The sequence below is a fragment of the Acomys minous genome (genome assembly GCF_964271855.1).
Source record: "Acomys minous genome assembly, chromosome: 8".
NCBI lineage: Eukaryota > Metazoa > Chordata > Mammalia > Rodentia > Muridae > Acomys > Acomys minous.
In genome coordinates, this window is record NC_140489.1 from 34,499,375 (window position 1) to 34,522,350 (window position 22,976).

The 22,976-nt window shown below is 45.3% G+C and overlaps 1 protein-coding gene across 7 annotated transcripts in view; it reads right to left on the reverse strand.

Annotated features, from left to right (window-relative positions):
* RGS6 (regulator of G protein signaling 6) overlaps positions 1–22,976 on the reverse strand; it is a 517,530-nt gene that overhangs the window by 132,528 nt on the left and 362,026 nt on the right. The window lies entirely within an intron of this gene.

Genomic DNA, 22,976 nt, shown 5'->3' on the forward strand with positions numbered 1-22,976 from the left:
CCTGGATGTACTCATGCAATCAGGCTCTTACAGCTCAGGCTGTCTTGTACAATGGTTAATGGTCCCCCTTTCTCTGGAGCCAGAGAGCTGGGGTTCAAAGCCTGACTCTGTCATTAGCAGATATGCAGGCCTGGGCACGTTTCTCAGTTCTCTGCTCCTCCTTGCTCAGTATTCAGGAAGACAATGACACTAGCCATTTTTGTATGGCTTCTTTCTAAAGGGGCGGGGCGGGGGCAGAGGGGGAGCCAGCATTTAAGCTTGGAAGCGTATGCAGTATGCCACATGCTGTCACTAAACAAATGCTGGTTTCAAATAGTATTTTCACTATCATCTGTTTATGAAAACACAAACCTTTCAGGACGTCTTGCCAGGTATCAAGATCTTTCATGGTAAGAAAACTTTCCCTCTGTCTCTGGATAAGCCCATTCGGGCCTTTAGTTCAGCCGGTGTCTGTTGCTGAGAAACGGAACTGGGCTAGCCACTCCCAGTGTGGGCTCTGCCTCCAGAACCTCAGACGGAACCAGGACTTGGCAGAAGCTGTGAGTGCATGGAAACCAGATTAACTCCCTATCACTTCAGCTGGCCATTGGCCATTTGCTAAATTGCGCGATTTGATATGGGGGAGTGTCCTCTTGTCCCCTGTTGGCGCCAGCCCGGCTTCTTATCGGGATGGTGTGACGGCTGCAAGTCACCCGACCACTCAGGACAAGCATCTTTTCAGAAGGTTTGCCCTTGGTCAGCTGAGATTCAAGGACACGGGAAGAGAGGGAAAGAATGAAAACAGGTGAGGAGAACAGCATACAATAACAAGGTTTGGAGGAGTCTTCCATGCAGCGTACTGAGGCCTCCTCCGGGTCTAAGCTCAGTGGCGGATGCACGGTGTTGCCACTGCATTCGCCCAGTGTTGCCGTGGCTTCAAAGAACACCAGTTCCCTCTCTTCATGACCTTGCTCTGACTTCCGTCTATCCTTTCTCAGCTCTGTTTCCTGTTAAGGAGGCTGTTTGAAGTTCAAGGGTAGCAACGAATGACCATGTCACGTCTGCCCTGTAGGTGTCTCCCGTGCTGCTGGATCTGCTAGGGATGGGATGAAGGGACAGCCAAGGGGGAGGTTGGAAGGGATAGATTCATCTGTCTGCCCACCTCCAGGCCTCACCTCACCTAAGATGCTCCATTAGCCACTGCCACAGTGAGCACAAACAGCTGTGAGCTCCCCAGCAAAGCATCAGTACAGAAAGAGGCAACTTGGAATCTCCTTCCAGCTCTCGGCTCTCAGTTGCATTAGATTGCTTTGAGTGCAGACTTTCAGTGGGTCTCTGAACCTCTTTTTTTTGTTTTGTTTTGTTTTGTTTCTTGTTTTTTGAGACAGAGCTTCTCTGCATACTAGCCCTGGCTGGACCTGCTCTGTAGACCAGGCTGGCCTCGAACTCATAGAGATCCACCTGCCTCTGCCTCTCGAGTGCTGGGATTACAGGCGTGTGCCACTTCACCTGGCTTCTCGGAACCTCTTCTAATCGGGAGGGCTGCCCCTTTGGTGAGTCTCTTAGCATCTAAATAAAGTTTGTGAAACTCGTTTCACCAAAAGTTGTTTCTCTTTTGCCGGGGGAAAAAGATTCACTTATATGTTTCACTTTGTTAACCAGAGTTTTTTTTATTTTTATTTTATTTTTTTTAACTCTAAACCCAAAGGACCTCTCTCTGGTGTCTTAAAGACTGTGCTAGATTTTACAGGGTAGACCCAAGTGTATCCCCGTCATATATGACTTAAAAACTTCTCCCCAACAAAGCAGGAGCCGCTTTGCTCTTCATGCTCTTCCTCCTGTTGCTGAACTATTCCAATTTGGTATGTACCCAGGAGGACCCCAGTGATGCCTGCTGGCAAGGGGAGTGTGGCTCAGATGCGATAGGGCAGGCACCCTGTGACAACCCAAGTCTCTAGGCATCTTAACACTTTCAAACTACTGTAAAACTTCTGTGTGTTCATCTGTCTGTGACTCAGCAGTGAGGAGCTATTTACCTAATGCACCCTTGTCTGCCCTTTATCACTGCGCTGTGAAACTTAACACACTGTGTGACTCTGATACCCTATGCCACTTCTCCGATGTGGGGCTGATACAATATCTACTTGGAGAAACTAAACTCTCAGTCCACAAAAATGTCCTTCCACTATGAACTAGCAATGGAAAATGAGAAGTTTTGCCTTGTCTTTGATGACAGTCCAACCTAGCACAAAATGAGCATGAGATGGACGTCAATCAAAAGACAAGCAGACACACCTTGAAAACATTTTTTAATTTAATTTATTTATTTACTTATTTATTTATTGATAAATGTTGCCATTTTCGGTAATGTCTAGGTTACCCTCAGCTCTGAGGGAACACACTGGACTCCCACATTAGGTTATCTTACTATGTAACTAAAATATTGAAAAAGATGACTATAAAAACAAAAATTAGGACCTGGAGAAGTGGCCTGGAGTTTAAGAACCCTTCCAGAAGTCACAAGTTCGAGTCCCAGCATTCTCACAGTGGTTCGCAGAGGTCTGTAACTCCAATTGCAAAGGTTCTGAGTCCCTTTCCTGGTACCGACGGCACTGCATGCACATGGTGCTCAGATAACATGCAGGCAAAAGACAGAAAATTAAAATAAATAAATCCTTTTGTAAAAAAAAAAAAGCATTAAAATACAAAATAGAAAAAAATAGCAGAGGGCTAGTGAGAGAGCTCAGTGGGTTAAGGTACTTACTGCTAAGCTAGATGACCTGGGTTTGATGACTGGGAGCCACCCAGTGGAAGAAGGAAACAGACGACAACCTACATAAACATGTACATATGCGAACACACACACACACACACACACACACACACACACACACACGGGGGGGGGGCAGGGGGAGAACAAATGTAACAGTATTCTTTAATTAGCAGAATCTGCAAACTATTAAGGAATCTGAAAGCCACCTGGGTCTATAGCTCTTTGTCTAAGTAGACAAATCTGTTCTAACATATGTCTGTTTGAACTGGTCTTCAGGACATAGGGCTTTGCTAAGCCTGCTGAGGTAATAGCAAAGGACTCTTCATGCTCACCTAGGAGACTGGGCAGCTTGAGGTGACCAGCAAGTTTGTGAAAATTCAGCCTGAGCGCCATGCCTTTCGGACTAGAGTGGAGAGAGCAGCAACTCCTTCCTGAGAGAGCAGTAGTGCTAGGGGAAGGCCTGCAAGAGTGGAGCAAGCCTGGGGGTTTGAGTGGGCCCAGGCATCAGTGTCTGGGCTCCTTTTACTGCTGTGCCTCCTATTCAACAGGCTGTCCCTGAGGTTACAACACAGCTGAACACAGTTAAGAGCTGCAGTGATGCTGGTACACTTGGGCTATTGTGAGGTCAGGGACTACAGGTGTGTGTGTGTGAGTGTGTGTGTGTGCACGCGCTTTAGGAGTAACTGGGCAGCAGAGATCAGAGTGAATGAAGCTGCTCCCATTCCAATCAGGAACCCGCATACACTCTGCTCAGGCTCTGTTCCCAGCCGCTGACATCCCCACGTAAACAGCCTCCATCTTCGTTTTCATAGCCATGAACATCTAGGCACGTACAGCACACAGCGCCTGTGATGTTTGGCTAAACGCCAGTCTCTTACATTCTCTTTTGCAGCTAAGAGCCTTCCTTCCAGACAATTAGATAATCTGTAAATATCTGCTTTTCGTCTCCTCTCATTTACTGTTTAGCAATAACATGAAAATCCAAATCCAGGCGCCCTTGGCCACCTTGAAGAAAGCACGTTGTGGAGGGGGGGGGGGGGAGGGGAGAAAAAGAGGGTCCTTTCCCTGAACAGCCACAGCCCCTGGAAGCCAATGGTGGCTTTGCCATGCCTCGGAAGGAGGAAGGTACATGGGAGAGGCCACAGTTGGAAGCGAAAGCTCATTAACTTTCAGGAAACAGTGGGATTCTATCACCCAAGCAAGTCCCTACGTGGGGGCCACCACGTCGGCCAACAGGCTGGCAAGGAGGCCTAACACAAGCGAAGATGCTAACTTGCAGGTTCCAGAAACAGACACGTCCAACCAACAGCTGCCAGGTGCAACCCAGGGCAGCTATGAGTGCAGCACGGCACAAAATCATAAGCTCAAACATGAGGGGCAACAGAAAGACGACTACAACGCAGGTGTCAGAGCATGGTCAGAAGGATGCCCCATGGTGAACCTCGCTTTCATATGCTTTCCCTGTAACTCGTGCCAGGCAGTTGTGTTTCAATTGGTCTGTCCTGAGAACATTTTGGGAACGGCTTCTCTGTTAATGTTTCATGTGTGCTTATGGGTGTTTACTTACATAGTTTTCTGATTGTGTTCTTCTAAACACAAACAGTCTTGCTTAGGTCATTGCTTCCTTTGTTACATTCGTGTGTAAAAGACCACGGAAACTAAAGGAAGCTAGTCTACAGCATCAGACTGTAATCCACCCCTTTCTTTCAGGCCCTCAGATTCCAGGACCAGGAGACAAGATCTACACAGGTCGGCTCAAAAGTCGATGTACAAGGTCTGAACCAAGCTCCGTGGTTCATCTAGGTTGGCTAAGCAGAGAGCTCCTAAGGACAATTTGACTCCATATCACTATGCTGGGGTTACAAGCAAATGCAACCACGCCCAGCTTTTACATGAGTGGGGAGATTGGATCTCAGGCTCATGTGCTTTCTTGGTTCTATGACCCACTGAGCCATCTCCTCGGCAGCCATTGTAAGATGTTGTTTGCTTGGTTGGTGTAAATTGATTCAGATATTCTTGAGTACAAACTTTGTAGATCACAACCCTGTCACAATGTCAAACGGTTGGACGTGGCTGTCACTTAATGAGTTTTAAATGTTTAGGCTTAAGGCCACAAGGCTTAAGAGTTAAGGGTGGCCACCATGTACATCAAGGCACATAAATGACTACAGTGACTACACCTGACATTGTGTCAAGCAACTTGGGCAGCTAGATCTGCTTAGTGAAGAAGTTCAGTTTATGTGACAGCCCAAGGTGACACTCTCAGTTGACTTAGTCACATTGGAAGCCTAGTTCTGAGAGTCAGGTATCAGTAACTAGTCAAAGGGAAGGATGCTTACTATTGTTTAGCACCCAGTTTGCTTTCCTATTATGAGTGGACCCTCCCGTGAGTTTCCAAAGCAAGGAGACAGTGAGACCGCTGCTGGAAAGCCCTCTTCCCTCTGCATCATTTCTGGGATGCGGATGGATTTGAAGGGCAGCAAAGGCATCACAGAGGTGAAGTCTAGCCCTCTCAGCCAGCTCTCTTTTCCTTCGTACTCTAGTGATGTGGTCTCACAGAGCTCACTCACCGCCTTCACTTCGCACAAGCCCTGGTTGCAAATGCCTGCTTCTCTTGTGGCCCGATCCCAAACACCAGCTTCCCTGCAGGCTAGTCTTGCCTAGTGTCACCCTCTCCAACTTGTTGGGGATCCCTTTTACATGGTTTCTCCCCTGGGGCCTTTATTTCCCTTCACTGTTCCTCATCTTGATGAAAATATCCAGCCTCTTCTCTCATAGGGAAACAAGTTGTCAATGTCCCTCCGTGTTTGATGACTCTGGGCAGATAGACAATGTCTTATCACACTGCTCCAGAGCACAGGGCTGTCACTTCCCTCAGGCTCATCTCTCTAACTCCACTTTCTGGGCTTTGACATTGGCCAGTGTTTTTAACACACAAAAGGCAAATTAGCTCCACAGAATCTCATTATATAATGTTTCCTTTAATTTGCTTCATCAGTGCGGATGATTTTAAACTCTGTCACTGGGCCACTTTGTCATGTCAGTCCTATGGGGACCACACAGAGCATCCTGAGGAATATAGAGGCTGCCTGCGTAGTCTCTTCAGTCTAACCAACAACAAGTAGCTTATCATGGCTGACAGCAGAGGGACTGCCAACGGGCGTGACCCTGAAGGGTGATTCGCAGAAACTGGAATCTGTCATCCAAGATAGAAGCAACAAGTAGGGCTGGGCCCCTCTAGGGCACATCAGAGAAACAGCATCAAACATTTTTCCTCAGGCTCCCTCCTTCCCAACCTTCCCTTGCCCCCCCACCCCCACCACTGCGCTCCTTATAGCTATCCTAGCCTTTGTTACGCATTCCTTCTGAGAGCTGGCTCGTGCTATTGAGCTGTGTATTAGCTGGTATTGGTGCAGAGCTTTGCTCCCCTGACGGACTGTGTGGTACGGCTGTTCCTAATGTCTTCTAAATACAACCACAGTCACGCACCACTTGTCAACGTGATAGGTTCTCATTCACCACTGGGTGTTCACACTGTTGTGCACACACTGCAGAATGCATGAAACTATGTATTATACACCTAGGCTACAGTGGCTGTGTGTAGGTATGTTAAATCCTGCTACTTCTAAGATAAAAATACAAGTGTGTGTGTGCGTGTGTGTGTGTATGTGTGTGTGTGTGTGTGTGTGTGTGTGTGTGTGAGAGAGAGAGAGAGAGAGAGAGAGAGAGAGAGAGGGAGGGAGAGGGAGAGGGAGAGGGAGAGAGGGGGAGAGAATGGGGTAATAAAAGGTGTGGCAGAGTTGAGTTATGCTACGCTGTTGCTGGTGCAGCATATATTTTGCTTTATAACAAACCAAACTTTTATTTAAACAAGTAGAAAGAGTCCACTCTAATATAGTGCTAAAGTTCCAGCCCTACCCCTCATCCATCTATAACTGTCTGTTTGATTTCCCTTTCCTAGGGTGGTCCCTCTCTTCCCCCTTAGTCCCTTATTCTATACCTACCCCCTGTGGTTAGGCACAGTACAGCCTGTAGCTTGCTATCAATGACTTAACAGCTAACATCCACATATCAGCGAATGCACACCATAGTTGTCTTTCTGGGTCTAGATTACCTCACTCAGGATGATTTGTTTTTGAGACAAGGTTTCTCTGTGTAGCCTTGGCTGTCTTGGACTTGCTTTGTAGACCAGGCTGGTCTCGAACTCACAGAGATCTGCCTGCTTCTGTCTCCTGAGTGCTGGGATTACTGGTGTGCACCAAAGCGCCCAGCATGATTTAATTTTGTAATGGCTGAGTAATATTCCATTGTGTAAAGGGGGGGGCAGGGAAGAGGGACATGAGAGAAGGGATATGGGGAAGGACAGCTAAAACGGGAGCCATAGGAGGGGCCATTTGGAAACTTATACAGTAGAGGCTTCCTAAAATAGATACATATGTGAAGCTGATCTAAATGAAATCGCCAAGTAACAGGGGAGACAGCACCAACCAGATATCTTTTGTTACTAAATGAAGCTTTCAGTACGGGGATGTGAGTTATATCCAATTGAGTTGTTGGCCAAGTGGGCCCCATGGAAACCCTAGGCAGGCTATTGCCAAAGCTATTGGTTGTTCCCTACAAGCTGATGGTAAGGCCTTATTGCTGAAGACATCACCTATACAACTCACTGAACACAGAGAAATTGAGCTGGTGCCCACACAGAGCCTTCACCCCTATGGACTAGTGTTTATGGTACTGGGAAGAAACTGAAGAAGGTATCATAAGATGGAAAGATCTCCCATGCGCTTGGATTCGTAGGATTAATATAGTAAAAATGTCCACCCTACCAATGCAATCTACAGATTCACTGTAATCCCCATCAAAAATTCCAACACAATTCTTCCCAGAACTTGAAATGAAAATTTTCAGCTTCATACGGGCTTAATATGAGAGAATAAAAAAAAAAATCTAAAAATAATCCTGAATAATAAAACAACTGTTGAAGGCATCACCATCCCCAATCTTAAGGCGCACTACATTGCCATAGCAATAAAGACAGCATGATATTGACACAAAAACAGACACATTGATCAATGGACTAGAAGACCCAAAATAAAGCCCATACACCCATGGACACCTGATTCTCAAAAAAAAAAAAAAAAAAAAAAAAAAGCCAGAAATAGACACTGGAAGAAAAGGAAGAAAAGGACAGCATCCTTAACAAAAGGCGCTTGTCAAACTGGATGGCTGCATGTAGAAAAGTACGAACAGATCCTTACTTACCACCCTGCACAAAACTCAACTCCAAAGGATCAAAGAGCTTGACATTAGGCCAGCTACACTGACTCTGACAGAAGAGAAAGCGGGGAGTAGTCTTGAACCCGTTGGCATAGGGAAAGACTTTCTGGACAGAACCCCACCAGCACAGACACTAAGGATAACAGTGAACAGAAGGAGACATCATGGGAATCAACAGCTCCCGTACAGCAAAGGACAGACACCATCCTCGGGGCAAAGTAGCAGGCCATAGAACGGGAAATAATTCAAGCTAGTCACAAAGCTCAAAGAGAAGCGGCCCTCTCAACTCATGCTGTCTAGGGGTCACTGATAACGCTCATGTGTAACTATTCGGCCAGGGCTCACCTAACCCTACTGTGCAGCCAGCAGCTTCATTACCCATCATGCTTTGGGAGGAATCAGCCCGTGTCCTTCTGAATAAGGTGTCTGGGATGCTTCGCATCCTTTTAATCTCAGGAGCTTTACTGTTGGTTTGATACCATGGTGCTTGGATTCCCCATCCTACACTTAGATAAAATTCACAGGCCCACAGATCGTCTGGTGTCAAACGAAAGGTTGGTGAAGTGTTCTGGCCACTTTTAGCCCTTATCTGTTAACTCTTCTCTTTACATTTAGATAATTTCCTTGACTGGAAAGACAAATGTGAAGTCTTGACTAAATCCGTCTTCCTTAGCATCAACTATTAGAACCATAGCTCTTGTTCTTTTGGTCCATTTATGAGAGATAGCTTCTACGTTTCTCTGCAGAACTACCATCTTCCTCCACTCTTGTCTGAGTCCTGTGAGGCTATTTGGGTGGGCTGGACCACTGGGCCCCTTCCCCTGTGTCTTCTGATTCAGCCAAGAAGCCTCAGAGGCAGGAGATGATGGAGAAGAGTGACAGTGAGTCAGCTCACTTCATGTCTGACCATGGCGGGGCTCTCACGGTTTTTGTTATTGGTTCCTTCGCCCGCATCATTGTTAATGGGTTCTAGCCTGCTCAACTCTGGTTAGTTCTACCTGTTACCCACACTTTTAAAAATAGTCTTTTAATTAAAATGCCCTCAAATAGCTTCAGGGAGCCATCTGTTTCCTGAGACCTTCACGGGTACACCATCCTCCTTGTCACTCCAGATCAAACTGTTGGATGTGACAGTGACTGACCACAGATATTCCCTGAGATGCCACACTTTCTCTGCGCAGGTGTTGGATACCAGTGTTTATTTTTCCCCCTTGCTCTATGCTATGCAGGCTTTTAGATCTTCAGCTTGGTAGAAAGTTTACTCTATAGTTTTCTGAAGTGTTTTGACAATGTTTCCTTTCCTTCCTCTTTAAGAATACTTGGAAACCCCATCTGTCTCTGCCACTCCTTTAGATGAGACCCAAATAGTCACCTAGACTAGCTCTTCACATCTGATACCCTTCTCCTTAGCCGGGCTCTCACAGGTACCAAGCCTCCTCACAGATAGAGGCTGTGTTGCAGCAAGGAGGTTTGTGGACCACTTGACCTTGTGCATCCACAGAGGTTTCCCCATCTGCTTTGAAGCACGTCAGTAGAACAAGCCAGAGCTGGGGATGCTGATGAGACCGAATGAAAACCTACCCTCCACTGAACTGACATGACAAGAAGCAGAAGAGTGTTTTAAAGATAAGCTTGCGATACAAGCCGAGTTGGCCTCAAACTTTTAATCTTTCTGCTTCTCCCAAGTCTAGGACTGTAGACGTGTACTGACACGTCCACCTAGGTGAAGAAGTTTAACAATGTACATGTCTATGCCTCTTCAGGAAATGCATCCCGGTTTGCTTTTATACCAGAGATCTGTGTTCATAACGTTGTTTTAAAAGTATTAGATTTTGGGGTGTGGCGAGATGGCTGAGATGGCTCAGGGGGTAAAGGCTATTGCTGTGCAAACCTGCTGACCTGAGTTCAACCCCTGGAACCCAGGTAACAAGGTGGAAGAGAGAAATAATTCCTCTGATGTCCCACTTCCACACCACCGCATGCACATCCACACATATGTATCATGCATGCACATACATATACACACATGCACATACACACTAACAATAATAAATTTTAAAAATTAGAGTTGGAGAAAGATAAAAGACTTAATAAGATGGGTAATGATGGCAGAAAGACAATGAAGCCAGTCAAAACTTTAAGCATAACACCACGCCACACTCTTTCAGAGCCAGCCATCGTGGGAATTCTGCACAGAAGGGAGAGGCTGAGCCCAGAGGCTCCTCTCTGTTCCTGCCTGTTCCTCAGAAGCAGCCAGGAAGCAAGGTGACGGGAGGCTCCCTTGTGGATCTGGAAAGGAGAGAGCACAGCTTCCTCCAGAGAGGAGACCGACGCCAGAGAGGAGAAATGAAGTCAGGAGGCGCGGGAAGGATGGGCTGATTTTCAACGAAGGAAATGAATTTATAGCATCGAGTCATTTCATAAGAGTCGCTTGGTTATCTCTAGTCTGCCAGACTTCCCCTCTTATATATGCATGGAAAGAACTCAAACACAGAAATAATATCGAGCAATTAGGAGGCTTACGGCTAGTGAGCAGACTAACCCAAACAGTCTCTTACGCGCCCCCTCCCCAGCCTCCCCGGCCTCCCCGGCACTCTACCAACCTGTAAAGACCATCATGGGTGATAGCTTCATCTTGCCTGTCTCTGTCTTACAGCTATAGGGCCAAGCAGTACCCTGAATGCACCCTGAACTGAGAAGACCCTAAAAATCTTTGCCTGGAAGTACTAAAGGAGGGTGTTCTGAAAAACTAAGGGTGCGGGGGGGGGCGGGAGATGGGGTGTTAGTGTCTTTTATTTTCACAAGGCATCACTTGATACACTATAAACTAGAGCCATTGGCAAAATTAAATAATTGTTACTCCAGGAAGTTAGAAGCCCCCCTCTCTCTTGAGGCTCCTTTAATGAAAGAGCATGTTAGATGGTAGAAAAATATTTGTGTGAGGTTCAGGGATCACGCAATGTCACTGCAGATAGTTTTGTTTTTGTATAGAAATAAGATGGAGCTGGACGACATATGTTTATAATTTTTTTTAAAAAAAGCATTATCCTGCTATGGTACTATTGTAAAAACTGTAAGTACCTTTCCCCTCATATACACTGTATGCCCACTGACATATATGCCGAACGGGGTGTGGGTGGTGATTACTCCTTTTTCCTCCTCCTCCCGTCCCCTCCCCTCCCCTCCTCCTCCTCCTTCTCTTTGCCTCTCTCCTCCTGGATTCTTTAAAATGAACATTTTAAAATTAAAAAAAAAAATGAGGACCTTAGTAAGAAGACTACATTTTTAATGGAAATTTTAAGGGAAGAGCTAGTGAAAAATATCCTGGTTCATTATATTATTGCCACAAATCAAAAATATCCAATAATTTGACTCTAAGTTTTTAAATAAATAAGTTATAGTAGTTATAAGAACAGCCAATAGGTTAGTGTATATAGGCATACTTTGGCTATTTACACAGATTTTTGTAATAATGCTGTCCTATTTTACTAATTTCCTTTATGTTTTAACTACATTTTAAGTGTTTGTGTGTATATGTGTGTGTGTATGTATGTGTATATATGTGTATGTATGTGTATATGGTGTGTGTGTATGTGTGTGTATGTGTATGTGTGTATGTGTGTGTATGTATATATGTGTGTGTGTGTTTATGTGTGTATGTGTGTGTATGTTTGTGTGTATGTGTGTGTGTATGTTTGTGTGTATGTGTATATGTATTTATGTGTGTGTATGTTTGTGTGTGTATGTATGTGTAAGTGTGTGTGTGTGTATGCATGTGTGTGTGTGTGCAGGTCAGAGGACAACTTGTGGAAGTTGGTTCTTTCCTTCCACCAAGTAGGCCCTGGGATCCACTTTAGGTCATCCTGTTTGTGGCTGGCACTCTTATCTTCTGAGCCCTCTCATTGGCCCTGCCTTTCCTCTTCAAACATGCTGTCACAAAAGCTCTCAGCTCCAGTCTATTTTAGATTGTCCATACTGCATCCAAGATGGGTCCATTGTAAGGAGATGGACTCACGGAGTGCCAAGGCTCCTCCATGATGGGTAGAATCATTCTGAAACACTCTGCTAAACAACGCATCCCCCATTTTATCTCTTTTCCTCTTGCTTCTCCCACAATGAACATGGAGACCTGAGAGAAGAGTCAGGGGACGTGGGCTCCTTTCCTAGTAAGCGCTGCTGGCCAGCACACTCAATTTCTCTATGGCTTAGACCTTGCCTAAAAACAAAAGAATTAGAGAGTAGACCCACGATTCTAGACCTTGAACCCATATTAGAATCACTGAGCCACTGTATCACTTAGTGATGCCAAGCCACACCCCAGATCCCCTGGGATCTGGGACACTGGAAATGCTGTGAAGCTTTGTGTGCTTCTGACCTGCAGCCAGGGTTAAAGGTCACTGAGCCATTTGCTTACTGACACCCTTGATTCCTAAATTCCATTTTATGTTTCAGATTGTCTCACTGTGGGCTCAGTTATGGCTTCCCACCACCCTGAAGAGAGTGAGAGTCATAATGTGTCATGTTTTTCTATGTGGGTTGGTGGCTCGAAACGCTCAGGTAGAAGGGAACCGACCAATGAGATGCAGCGTGTCCCCAGCTTGTAAGGTAGGGCAGTATGAGTTTTGAGGCTTGGCACATGTCATTTGGTTTGGCCAGTCTCTGACGTCCACGGCCTCTCCTGGTGGTGGAGGTCTGAATTGCTGCCAAGTGCACTCCTAATTTGTCAACTCTCAACCTTTGCCTGTGGGCAGCTCTAAATGCTAAATGTTCCTTGAGACAACTGGGAAGAGGATGGAGAAGGTAGATCCCACAGTGCACAGAGACTGCTGGAGAGGAAGGTGAAAGCTCTGCGTGCATGTCCTCACAGCACTCAGGATCTGTAGGGGACCATAGATTATCAACATGGCTAAGCCTAAGCATCCTCATCAGAGTGCCTTTCCTGGGTGCCCCCAGGTACGAGACCACGGGACGCATTGGTGAGTGAGACTAGGGGCAGAAGGGAAGCACAGCCTTGCGGCTCACATGCACTGCGTCTTCTCTGCTGCTCACGTACTGGGTGATGGCAGAAGTTAGAAATGCAAAGACTCTACTTTCCTTGTCAGTGGCGTCATCTTCTGAGCCCTGGCCAGGCATGTGTTTATTGGTGTATGACAGAAGCCGTGTTCTCTGCAGGACAGCTATGCAGACAGGAGACAGCAGCAATCCACGCAGGGTTGCTGGCTCTGGTTCCATATCCTAGATCAAGGCTTCTTTCTGCTCCCTGGATTTCCTGTCCAATCAGTCTCCTTTCTGCCTGCCTCTTGGACTTCAAGCTCCAGTGACACATGATCAGACTAGCCTCGCACAGACTGGCTACAGCAAGACCTGCACAAGGCCCATTCTCTGTGATAAACAACACTCATCAGCCACACGAGCTGGGGCACATTGAGTGTGAGGAAAAAGTTTATTCAGGCCACGTGACTATGCTGTGATACAGTTGTTCACAATGAGTGCTCTAAGGTAGAGCCAAGGGATTTTTAATCTATACCATTGAAAAAGATCGAGAAAGGGTTCTAAAGAAAAGTGGTTGCTATGCTGTGTTGTTGGAAAAAAAGAATAGCACAGGCCATTGGCTGTGACTTGTTTCGTGTTATAGGCTCTGGGCAGGAATTCAGAGAACTGAGAACAAAGTATTCTCTAAGTCATGCACGGTTTTAATGGAGGGAATGTATTCACAAGGACCTAAGGTGAGACAGGTAAAGACAAGTTCATTGGATAGAGAGACTTTGGAACACAGAATGAGAGTGTGGTCCCCACAACTCAAGTCCATCCGGCCTGCACCCCCACCTCTCTCATTCTCTGTCTGTCTGTCTGTCTGTCTCTGTGTCTGTCTGTCTGTCTGTCTGTCTGTCTGTCTCTCTCTCTCTCTCTCTCTCTCTCTCTCTGTCCTGTCCCCATCTCTCTTCTCACTCTCTCACTGCTATATCTGTTTTTTTTTTTTTTAAATTAAATAGACACTATGGCCTTTTAAAACTCCCCATCTGGCCAAGGTCATCCTTGCATCATTGCTTTCAAGAGCAAAGTCTCCTTGCTCCAGCTTCACTCTTTCCAGTTTCCTTTTTTTTTTCTTCCTTGCGTTTGCTGGGCCCCAGCCTGGCTCACCCCTACTTCCTAGCCCTCCCCACAGAGAGGATTTTGTGTGTGACGCTATCTTGCATGAGCTGTTTTTCTCACTATTGTGACAAAAACACGTCACAGAAGGGACTTCATTGGATTTTTGGTTCGTCACAGCGGAGAAGGCCTGGTGGAGTTTACGGTAGCAGGAATATCTCGGGGAGGCTAGTTCACAGGGCGTGGGCTAGGAAGCAGAGAATGCAGGCCAGAACCAGGGACAAGGATCGTCTTCAAAGGCCTGTCCCCAGGGACTGGCTTCTAACAGCCAGGCCACACCCCCTGAATGTTCCACAGCCTTGAGACACAGCACTACCAGCCAAAGACCAAACTCTCAAATCGTGACCCCTGTGGGAGACATTTGAGACCCAAACCATAACATGTTCTCTTGGCCTGGATATCTGCTTTCAGCCATCTTTCTTGGCTAGCCCCAGCATTTCTCTCTTGTCTTGGATAACTGGTCAGCCCTGTCTTCTCTTTTTACCACTACACACCCCTCCTCTGAACACCAGTATGTGTGTGATTTCTTCCCTAATATTTTCCTTTCACAGGACCCTAAACTTTTAGGTGGTTAGTGAAGGCTGCTTATCCTCGACTTGTTTCCCCTATATCCAGCACCTCTTTGGTAGGCTGTTAACTTTTCTACTTGGCACAGGAAATATTAGTTTAATAAGTGAATAAATAAAGATGCTAAACAGATGGAGGATGAGGTGGAGAAGAAACAGGGAGTGGCTGAGGGATGGAAGGATGCAGGCCTTGGTGAATTAACATATGGCCCCTGGAGGGGAAGTTCACCAGCCACTGTGGAAGAACCAACTCCTGACAGCACCCAGTTGGCTCAATGCCTTTCTTCATCAAAATACATCAGAAAGTATTAACTCATGTATATGGGCTGCCTTCTGAGAGCAGGGCCAACTCCCCGTTGTCCTGGCCAATTACTGCTAAATGACTTCTCAAATGTGACAGCTGTTATTCTTAACTACTGAAGCAATCAAAAAAGCAGTGTTCACCCTTTTCCTTAAAGTTTGAACTGCTTCAAAATAAAAGTAAAATTTGGAAATGTAGCAGCATCTTTGGAATACATTAGTGAGGAACCATGGAAGAGAAAAACAATTAACACTTTTGTGAGTTATGGTGACATTTCTTTCCAAGGGCAATTTGTCTAAGCAAGCATGTTGGCCCAGATCCACGTGTTTACACTTGCTAAGGTATGTCTCGCTGCCAGCCTTGCTTCCAGCTCAGGAGCCCAGCCTCCTAAACCCTGGACAGGATCCTGGAGAGCGAAGCTTGACAAACGCTCTCAATGACTGAAGCTTCTCTGTAGGCCCAGAAAGGAGCAGCCAGTGATCTCACAGGGTCGGGTTGCTGCATCTTAGCCCTGGAACGAGAGCCAAAAACGCTTGGCTTGAGCCCCATCCTCACCATGAGACAGCTTTGAGACCTCAGGAAGCTCACGTGGCCAACGTGTGGAAACCCATACTCCTTATTGTCCCGTGAGTCATTGGATGGGAACACAAAGGACCCTGAGGCCCGGTCTTTCTGTTGTTTCTGAGGCTTTCCCACCCCTGCTGCCATCATGTTGAGCTGTCCTGCGTAGAGGGCGAACGCAGTGCCTTCGGGAAGCCAGGGACTGACTGCTCATTCCAGCCCCCCCCCCGACTCCTCGCCCCCTCCCCAGTGTCTTCCCTGTGAACATTTTTCACACCAACACTCTAGATCCGAGGGGACCATTTCTTAGGAGTGTGGCAGCATTATATTACTGTCTTCTTCTTCCAAGTCGACTAAGACAATGAAAATCTCATTCACACTCTTCCTTCTCCCCAACAGAGTGGTCAGCAAGGCCATTTGCAGACACCTCTGTGGCTCATGTGAAAAGCTGCTCCCCCTAAGAACCCCGGCTCTTGCTGTTTTACTACCCTTCTGTTTTATTTGGTAGTCCTCAATTTTAAGAAATAATTTGCTTTCCTTAAGGGCTTTTCCAGTTTCCTACATTACACAAGTGTGTGCTATCCTTAGACCCCGGTTTTAAATTCTAGCTTGACTTTTATGGCTAATTTTCAGGATATGCAAGGAATTCAAAGAATTTATGAAAATTAACTCAATACAGACTCATTAATTAACACAGCTCTAATGCTTTTACCCACACGAGATATCCTTTACTCTCATTAGTGTAGAAAGAGCAACTTGAATGTGAGCTATCTGAATGGTTTTATTGTGGTTTTCCCCTAAGTCTTAATAAACATTTTGTGTCTGAATGGCTGAAGAAGCAAATAGCCAAGCATAATTAATATGGATCTTGAGAAATGAGCAATTCACATCACTCGGGATGTTACAATTCATAACACAGTCAGTTTCCACATGCTCCCAGGCTGTGTTCTGGGACCTGGGATTGAGATCATGGGTCATGATTTGATTTGTTATTTTATTTTATTTTATTTTATTTTAGTGGATTGTTTTGAGTGATTTCCACCCCACTACCCCCACCTTCTACAACCAGCACGACTCCAGCCCTCACTCCAGGGAGCAGTCAGGGTGCCTTGGATTTACACCTCGGAGGAGTGGCCAGGAACAGCAAGGGACTAAGCATCAGGCTTGACCTTTGAGTCTCAAAATGACTTTACTCTCTGAGGGCTCCTGGCAAAGCAGTGAGGTGAGTGTCCTTTACAAAGGGAAGAAGGAAAAGAAGCAAGAGGAGAAGGCACCCCTGAGGGCACCTGCCACACCACCTACAGAACAAAGGCTCAGACGTCCAGAACAGAGAAGGTTGCTGCCTTCCTTCAAAGGAAGTACCGGGAGCCAGACAGCCGCACATCTCTGTTCCCCAGCCCCACAGTTTTATTCACAGCGTGTTGTCGGAACAGAATTAATGAGTTGAGCAGATGGCCTGAGACAATCAGCAGAATTTCTCACAGGAAAAGAAGAGTAAGTTAAATGCTTTATGTTAAAAAAAAAAAAAGGGGGGGGGGCGGTGAGCACACAACGTAACATACAAACTACAGTGTATATATTCGTCAGTTCTCCTGATGCTGTGGTAAAACACCCCAGCAAAGGAGAGTTAAGGGACGGAGGACTGACTTTGGCTCAGCTGGCCTCACCGCACCGAAGTCAGGAAGCAGGGAAGGATGAAGGCTGGTGCTTTCTCTTTTATATTCTGTCCAAGACCCGCAGCCCAGGGAGGAGTGCTGCCCGCAGGCAGGCGAAGTCTTCTCATCTCTACTCACCTAATGTAGGTAACCCCTCACAGGCATGGCCAAGGCTTGTCTCTAGGTGGCCCTAGCTCCTGTTAAAGTGACAACCAGCACACGAATCCATTTCATCTTCTAAACAACCACATCAAGGGAGTCCTATAGTTACCAAGAGCTCTAATTTAGAGATAAGGACACTGAGGCATGACGAGGGTAGGTGAAGTGGCCAAAGCAGACAGCCAGTAAGTACTCAGAGATGACATGGCAATGACACAGGTGACAGGATCAAGCTGACATGGTATCATGATAAGGGGAATGTAGGGGAATGATCCCATTCTGGCTCAAGTGCAGGTTAACTGCCTACCTTTCCAGCTTGAGATCATGTACACCACCATGCTTACTCATGGCTCAAATGCGTGCAATTGGCTGTGTTACTAATTAAAGGCCAGCTCATCAAAGGGACTGCCATTATACAATATACCATCAGATTTTTGTTTTTGCCTGTAGTATGTTGATGACCAAAGCCACACCTAAAACCAAGAACAGGGAGTAGGGATGTCCTGACTCCATCACCTAGCCTAATTCTTCATCTTTTACAGTACAGTACTGGAAGTTTAACTTACTGATTAAAGCTGGTGCACAGGTTAATGTCTAATCCCTAACTGGCAGGATGCACATTACTGAGGATGTTGGGAGACCCCACGCAACTGTTGGCTCTCTACACTTTTGTCCAAGTAGAGTATGGTCTTATTAAATGCACTCTTGGGCCAAAATAACATGGAAGGGAGGAGTATTTGAACATCACCATTGTTTAGAACCATGTGGTGACAATAAAACACCAATGAGGCTTTAAGCAACTCTTATTAATGTGTTTAACTATCTAAAGACTCTCCCCCCTTTCCCTTTAATGCCTGCCTGTGTGGTGCAGCCCCCACAGCCCTGCCTTGGTTTACCCTCCGAAGATCAATCCTACAGAAGAGGAATCCAGAAACCATAGGTGAGAGAACTTGGTACTGAAGATGGAGCTCTCTGTCTTTTCCTGAGTCTTGCTTGGGGCTGGACTAATACTCCACATTGCCCGTTGATGACTATTAGGAAGTGGAGTAGGACTAGAGAGCAGTCTGATGGGCTATGTTACCAGTATGTTTACAGAAGCACAGCGTGTGGGTAAGACAGACAGTGTCCAGCCAGGCATGCCAGTGTGTGATGGCTGTTCTTGGTAGGCGACTTGATTGCATCTGGAATCAACTAAAAACCAAATGACTGGGCACACCAGTGGAGTTTTCTTTTTCTTAATTAAATAATCTAAAGTGAATTTTTTGAGCTGTGTTTTTATTTTTAATTTATTTTATTTAATTAATTTATTCAGATTACATCTCAATTGTTATCCCATCCCTTGTATCCTCCCATACCTCCTTCCCTCCTGCTTTCACCCTATTCTACTCCCCTATGTCTGTGAATGTGTGGGACCTCCTCCCCCTCTATATGATCATAGGCTATCAAGTCTCATCTTGGTAGCCTGCTATCCTTCCTCTAAGTGCTACTGAGCCTTCCCATCAATGGGATGTGAGAAGACCCACTTTTTTTTCCTTTTTTAAAATTAATTTATTCTTGTTACATCTCAATGTTTATCTCATCCCTTGTATCCTCCCATTCTTCCCTCCCTCCCATTTTCCCCTTATTCCCCTCCCCTATGACTGTTCCTGAGGGGGATTACCTCCCCCTGTATATGCTCATAGGGTATCAAGTCTCTTCTTGGTAACCTGCTGTCCTTCCTCTGAGTGCCACCAGGTCTCCCCCTCCAGGGGACATGGTCAAAGGTGAGGCACCAGAGTATGTGAGAAAGTCATATCCCACTCTCCACTCTACTGTGGAGAATGTTCTGACCATTGGCTAGATCTGGGTAGGGGTTTAAAGTTTTACGGCCTGTATTGTCCTTGGCTGGTGCCTTAGTTTGAGTGGGACCCCTGGGTCCAAATCTGCCTATCATAATGTTCTACTGGTAGGTTTCTAGGACCCTCTGGATCCTTCTACTTTACCATTCTCCTGTGCTTCTCTCATCTAGAGTCCCAATAGAATGTCCTCCCCTCTGTCTCAGTTTCCTGGTAAGTGAAGGCTTTCGTGGGACATGCCCCTTGGGCTAATATGCAGATATAAGTGAGTATATACCATTTGAGTCTTTCTGCTTCTGGGTTAACTCACTCATTATGATCATTTCTAGCTCAATCCATTTATCCACAAATTTCGGGAATTCCTTGTTTTTAATAGCTGAATAGTATTCCATAGTGTATATGTACCACAGTTTCTTTATCCATTGAGAAGACCGACTTCTAATTGAGATCTTTGAAGTTGGAAGATCCACCTTTAGTCTGGGCCACACCTTCTGCTGGCAGTCTATGGAAAGGACATGGAACAAAGAAGCTTATCTCTTGCCTGCTTGCCCTTGCTCCCTCTAGTGGGTCCATTTTTTCACTGACATTACAGCCTACTTGTTTGGAATTCTGGCACATATTGAAGACCAGAAAGACATCCAGACTCATGGACTGAAAAACTACTGGATTCTTCAACCTTCCATTGGAAGGCAGCCATTGTTGGACTAGCTGAACCACAGCCTATAAGCCATTCTAATAAATCTCCCATATATAAAAACATATGAATATATGTTGATTCCATAAGTTCTTTTCCTTTAGAAAACCCTAATACATAATATAACCCTGTACTATCAGCATTGGATGTGTGAGACAAGAGATCAAGGTCATCTTTGGCTACATAGAGTATTCAAGGCCAAGATGGGCTATATGAGACCCTGACTAAAAAAAAGCCTTAAAAACAATAACAGCAAGGCTAATTTCTATTTTCTCATTTAACAGATGTAGTGTTTCTGGCTTTATGTTGAGGTCTTGTTGGATCTACTTGCATTTTTCTACATGTAGATATCCAGTTAGACCAGTATCAATTATTGAAGATGCTATCTTTTTTCCATTTTATAGTTTTGGCTTCTTTGCCAAAAATCAGGTGTTCATAGGTTTGGTTTATTTTTGGGTCTTTGATTCCATTCCATTGATTGACTAGTCTGTTTATATGCTAGTACTATGTATTTTTTTTTATTACTATTGCTCTATAGTACAGCTTGAAGTCAGGGATGGTGGTACCTCTAGATGCTTTTTTATTTTATAGGATTGTTTTAGCTAATCTGGGTTGTTCTGTTTTTCCAAATGAAGCTGAGAATTGTTCTTAAAGGTCTGTAAAGAATTGGGTTGGCATTTTGATGGGAATTGCAATTGAATATGTAGATTGTTTTTGGTAAGACGGCCATTTTCACTATGTTAATCCTACTGGTGCATGAGCATGGGAGACCTTTCCATCTTCTGATATCTTCTTCAATTTCTTTCTTCAGAGACTTGACATTCTTGTCATACAGGTCTTTCACTTGCTTTGTTAGAGTTACACAGGCATACTTTTGTATGCTCAATTTTCTTAAAAAATATATTTCATTATGAACTTATCAAGGGAACATATCTCCCTTATAACCCAACTAGCATAAACCTAAGGAAAAGAAGATTAAACAACACAGCAACAAAACCTTCTGGGTTTCTTCTGCTGGAACCTGGAGCAACTGGAACCCGAACCTCAGCCAAAGCCCAGATCCCTGAAGCCTTCCCTGGAGCGGTTCTCCTGAGGAGCTTCTCAAAAGCCAGCGATGAACAGCCACTCAATCCCAAGTCTCCAAAGACCATGCTTCCTGTTTTTGGCTCATATTTATATTTCCTCTCAGAATTTGTTCAAGGATGTTTTTCAGCTGGTAACAGCTAAGCTCCCCCACAAAGTGGTTCAACTTCTAAGGGGATAAACATCACCTGCTCTCTCACAAGTCTGTTTCTCATCCCACACTGGGGATCTAAACAAAAGCATGTTTACCTCTCCTTCATACTTTATATTATTTGTGGCTATTGTGAAGGGTATTGTTTCCCAAATTTCTTTCTTAGCCCATTCATCATTTACATACAGGAGGGCTACTGACTTTTTTGAGTTAATGAGGAGACAAATTCATGAACAGAATACCAACAGCTCAGGCTTTAATGAATAAATGGGACCACATGAAACTGAAAAGCTTCTGTAAAGCAAAGGACACTGTCAACAGAACAAAATGGCAGCCTACAGATTGAGTAAAGATCTTCCCTAACTATACATCTGACAAAGGGCTGATATCTAAAATATATAAAGAACTCAAGAAATTAAACATCAACAAACAAAATAATCCAATTAAAAATGGGGCACAGAGCTAAACAGAAAATTCTTAACAGAGGAACACCAAATCACCAAGAAACACCTAAAGAAATGTCCAATGTCCTTAATCATCAGGGAAATGCAAATCAAATGACTTTGAAATTCCATCTTGCACATGTCAGAATGGCTAAGATAAAAAACACAAGTGACCGACATGCTGGTGAAGATGTGGAGAAAGGGGAACACTCTTCCATTGTTGGTGGAAGTACAAACTTGAACAACCACTTTGGAAATCAATCTGGTACTTTCTTAGGAAAGTGGGAATACATCTACCTCAAGACCAGCTATGCCACTGCTGGGCATAACCAAAAATGCTTCTTCATACCACAAAGATACCTGCTTAACTATGTTCATAGCTGTGTTATTTATAATAACCAGAAATTGGAAACAACCTAGATGTCCCTCAACTGAAGAATGGACAAAGAAACTGTGGTACATTTACACAATGGAATACCATTCGGCTACTAAAAACAAAGAAATCATGCAACCTGAAGGCAAATGGATGGAGCTAGAAAAGATCATCCCTAGTGAGGTGACTCAGATCCAGAAAGACACACAAGGTATGTACTCATTTATAAGTGAATTTTAGCTACATAGTACAGGATAACCATACTATAATTCACAGACCCAAAGAAGGTAATTAACAAGGAGGACCCAGGGGAGGATGCTTAAATCTCACTGAGAAGTGGAAATATAACAGACAGTAGAAGCAATTAGAGAGAAAGAACAAGGCAAGAGAGGGAGCACAGAGAGAAGTGAGGGTCAGTATCAGACTCTGTGTGTGTGGGGGGGGCTGTGGAGGAGGACAGAGGGCCGGCACAGAGAAGAGAAACCTTGGGCGGGGGGCTTCTCTGTGGCAAGCGGGGTCTCCATGACAGGGTAGGCTCCTGGGAGGATATGAGGGCGACTCTAGCTGAGACTTCTAGTGGAAGGAGGGGAACACCAAGCCACCCACAAACACTTTGACCCAAAACTTAACATTCCCACAAGATATACAGGGATGAAAATAAAGCAGAGATTGAGGAAATGTCCCACCAATGCCTGGCCCAACCAGAGGCCCATCCCATGGGAGACAGCCAACCCCTAAAACTGTTAACTATACTCTTCTATGCTTGTAGATTGGGGCCTAGTATAGCTGTCCTCTGAATGACTCCATGCAGGAGCTGATGGAAACAGATGCAGGGACCCACAGCCAAACATTGGGTAGAGCACTACAGAGAGTCTTGTGGAAGAGTGTGGGGGCCGTGGGGTGCAGAGGATAGAAAGACTCAGAGGGGGCAGGAGCTCCACAACAGAACCAACTAACCAGGCCTCCAGCGGACCTG